We start from the raw sequence: 4,644 nt of genomic DNA on the forward strand, positions 1-4,644 counted from the left end.
GAGTCTGTTCATTTGTACAAGGAAATTATGTGGCGAAACAAACGGATTACAACAAGGAACATCCAACCATGCAGAAATGATTTTAGGGGATTTTTTTTTATCATAATCATAGTGAAAATTTGATTCACTTGACAATCCTTGGATGTAACGACTCCATGTCTGCGAAGAATAATGACAGGAAAAGCTTACCAGGGGACTGGCTAGGATCCAGCACTCTCACTGCTGTGGCCCGGGTTCGATTCCCGGTCAGGTCTATTATAATAGACGGAAAGACAGAAAATTCTTATTGGAGAAAGCATTGAAAGAGGTTCCTTTTTCTAGAATGGGTTTTCCGACAGTCAACTTTTTTTCTAGTAAAGTCCTTGGTGGTCTAGTGGCTAGGATCCAGCACTTTCACTGCTGTGGCCCGGGTTCGATTCCAGGTCAGGGAAACTGTTACACGCAGATAGAAAATTCCTCTTGAGGAATTGGAAAGAAAATTGAAAGATGTTCCTTTTTCTAGAATGGGTTTTCCGACAGTCAACTTTTTTCTTGTTCATTCCCTGATGGACTAGTGGCTAGGATCCAGCACTCTCACTGCTGTGGCCCGGGTTCGATTCCCGGTCAGGTCTATTATAATAGACGGAAAGACAGAAAATTCTTATTGGAGAAAGCATTGAAAGATGTTCCTTTTTCTAGAATGGGTTTTCCGACAGTCAACTTTTTTTCTAGTAAAGTCCTTGGTGGTCTAGTGGCTAGGATCCAGCACTCTCACTGCTGTGGCCCGGGTTCGATTCCCGGTCAGGTCTATTATAATAGACGGAAAGACAGAATTTTTTTTATCGGAGAAAGCATTGAAAGAGGTTCCTTTTATAAAATGGATTTGACGACAGTCAACTTTTTTCTAGTAAAGTCCTTGGTGGTCTAGTGGCTAGGATCCAGCACTCTCACTGCTGTGGCCCGGGTTTGATTCCCGGTCAGGGAAACTATGACAGACAGACAGACAGACAGACAGACAGACAGACAGACAGACAGACAGACAGACAGACAGACAGACAGACAGACAGACAGACAGACAGACAGACAGACAGACAGACAGACAGACAGACAGACAGACAGACAGACAGACAGACAGACAGACAGACAGACAGACAGACAGACAGACAGACAGACAGACAGACAGACAGACAGACAGACAGACAGACAGACAGACAGACAGACAGACAGACAGACAGACAGACAGACAGACAGACAGACAGACAGACAGACAGACAGACAGACAGACAGACAGACAGACAGACAGACAGACAGACAGACAGACAGACAGACAGACAGACAGACAGACAGACAGACAGACAGACAGACAGACAGACAGACAGACAGACAGACAGACAGACAGACAGACAGACAGACAGACAGACAGACAGACAGACAGACAGACAGACAGACAGACAGACAGACAGACAGACAGACAGACAGACAGACAGACAGACAGACAGACAGACAGACAGACAGACAGACAGACAGACAGACAGACAGACAGACAGACAGACAGACAGACAGACAGACAGACAGACAGACAGACAGACAGACAGACAGACAGACAGACAGACAGACAGACAGACAGACAGACAGACAGACAGACAGACAGACAGACAGACAGACAGACAGACAGACAGACAGACAGACAGACAGACAGACAGACAGACAGACAGACAGACAGACAGACAGACAGACAGACAGACAGACAGACAGACAGACAGACAGACAGACAGACAGACAGACAGACAGACAGACAGACAGACAGACAGACAGACAGACAGACAGACAGACAGACAGACAGACAGACAGACAGACAGACAGACAGACAGACAGACAGACAGACAGACAGACAGACAGACAGACAGACAGACAGACAGACAGACAGACAGACAGACAGACAGACAGACAGACAGACAGACAGACAGACAGACAGACAGACAGACAGACAGACAGACAGACAGACAGACAGACAGACAGACAGACAGACAGACAGACAGACAGACAGACAGACAGACAGACAGACAGACAGACAGACAGACAGACAGACAGACAGACAGACAGACAGACAGACAGACAGACAGACAGACAGACAGACAGACAGACAGACAGACAGACAGACAGACAGACAGACAGACAGACAGACAGACAGACAGACAGACAGACAGACAGACAGACAGACAGACAGACAGACAGACAGACAGACAGACAGACAGACAGACAGACAGACAGACAGACAGACAGACAGACAGACAGACAGACAGACAGACAGACAGACAGACAGACAGACAGACAGACAGACAGACAGACAGACAGACAGACAGACAGACAGACAGACAGACAGACAGACAGACAGACAGACAGACAGACAGACAGACAGACAGACAGACAGACAGACAGACAGACAGACAGACAGACAGACAGACAGACAGACAGACAGACAGACAGACAGACAGACAGACAGACAGACAGACAGACAGACAGACAGACAGACAGACAGACAGACAGACAGACAGACAGACAGACAGACAGACAGACAGACAGACAGACAGACAGACAGACAGACAGACAGACAGACAGACAGACAGACAATTCTTATTGGAGAAAGCATTGAAAGAGGTTCCTTTTATAGAATGGATTTGACGACAGTCAACTTTTTTTCTAGTAAAGTCCTTGGTGGTCTAGTGGCTAGAATCCAGCACTTTCACTGCTGTGGCCCGGTTTCGATTCCAGGTCAGGGAAACTGTTACACGCAGATAGAAAATTTCTCTTGAGGAATTGGAAAGAAAATTGAAAGATGTTCCTTTTTCTAGAATGGGTTTTCCGACAGTACACTTTTTTCCTGTTCATTCCCTGATGGACTAGTGGCTAGGATCCAGCACTCTCACTGCTGTGGCCCGGGTTCGATTCCCGGTCAGGTCTATTATAATAGACGGAAAGACAGAAAATTCTTATTGGAGAAAGCATTGAAAGATGTTCCTTTTTCTAGAATGGGTTTTCCGACAGTCAACTTTTTTTCTAGTAAAGTCTTTGGTGGTCTAGTGGCTAGGATCCAGCACTCTCACTGCTGTGGCCCGGGTTCGATTCCCGGTCAGGTCTATTATAATAGACGGAAAGACAGAAAATTCTTATTGGAGAAAGCATTGAAAGATGTTCCTTTTTCTAGAATGGGTTTTCCGACAGTCAACTTTTTTTTCTAGTAAAGTCCTTGGTGGTCTAGTGGCTAGGATCCAGCACTCTCACTGCTGTGGCCCGGGTTCGATTCCCGGTCAGGTCTATTATAATAGACGGAAAGACAGAAAATTCTTAATGGAGAAAGCATTGAAAGATGTTCCTTTTTCTAGAATGGGTTTTCCGACAGTCAACTTTTTTTCTAGTAAAGTCTTTGGTGGTCTAGTGGCTAGGATCCAGCACTCTCACTGCTGTGGCCCGGGTTCGATTCCCGGTCAGGTCTATTATAATAGACGGAAAGACAGAAAATTCTTATTGGAGAAAGCATTGAAAGATGTTCCTTTTTCTAGAATGGGTTTTCCGACAGTCAACTTTTTTTCTAGTAAAGTCCTTGGTGGTCTAGTGGCTAGGATCCAGCACTCTCACTGCTGTGGCCCCTCACTGCTGTGGCCCGGGTTCGATTCCCGGTCAGGTCTATTATAATAGACGGAAAGACAGAAAATTCTTATTGGAGAAAGCATTGAAAGATGTTCCTTTTTCTAGAATGGGTTTTCTGACAGTCAACTTTTTTTCTAGTAAAGTCCTTGGTGGTCTAGTGGCTAGGATCCAGCACTCTCACTGCTGTGGCCCGGGTTCGATTCCCGGTCGGGTCTATTATAATAGACGGAAAGACAGAAAATTCTTATTGGAGAAAGCATTGAAAGATGTTCCTTTTTCTAGAATGGGTTTTCCGACAGTCAACTTTTTTTCTAGTAAAGTCCTTGGTGGTCTAGTGGCTAGGATCCAGCACTCTCACTGCTGTGGCCCGGGTTCGATTCCCGGTCAGGTCTATTATAATAGACGGAAAGACAGAATTTTTTTTATCGGAGAAAGCATTGAAAGAGGTTCCTTTTATAAAATGGATTTGACGACAGTCAACTTTTTTCTAGTAAAGTCCTTGGTGGTCTAGTGGCTAGGATCCAGCACTCTCACTGCTGTGGCCCGGGTTTGATTCCCGGTCAGGGAAACTATGACAGACAGACAGACAGACAGACAGACAGACAGACAGACAGACAGACAGACAGACAGACAGACAGACAGACAGACAGACAGACAGACAGACAGACAGACAGACAGACAATTCTTATCGGAGAAAGCATTGAAAGAGGTTCCTTTTATAAAATGGATTTGACGACAGTCAACTTTTTTCTAGTAAAGTCCTTGGTGGTCTAGTGGCTAGGATCCAGCACTCTCACTGCTGTGGCCCGGGTTTGATTCCCGGTCAGGGAAACTATGACAGACAGACAGACAGACAGACAGACAGACAGACAGACAGACAGACAGACAGACAGACAGACAGACAGACAGACAGACAGACAGACAGACAGACAGACAGACAGACAGACAGACAGACAATTCTTATCGGAGAAAGCATTGAAAGAGGTTCCTTTTATAAAATGGATTTGACGACAGTCA

The sequence above is a fragment of the Urocampus carinirostris genome, chromosome 1, assembly GCF_059441175.1.
Source record: "Urocampus carinirostris isolate Australia breed hairy pipefish chromosome 1, RoL_Ucar_1.0, whole genome shotgun sequence".
Classification (NCBI taxonomy): domain Eukaryota; kingdom Metazoa; phylum Chordata; class Actinopteri; order Syngnathiformes; family Syngnathidae; genus Urocampus; species Urocampus carinirostris.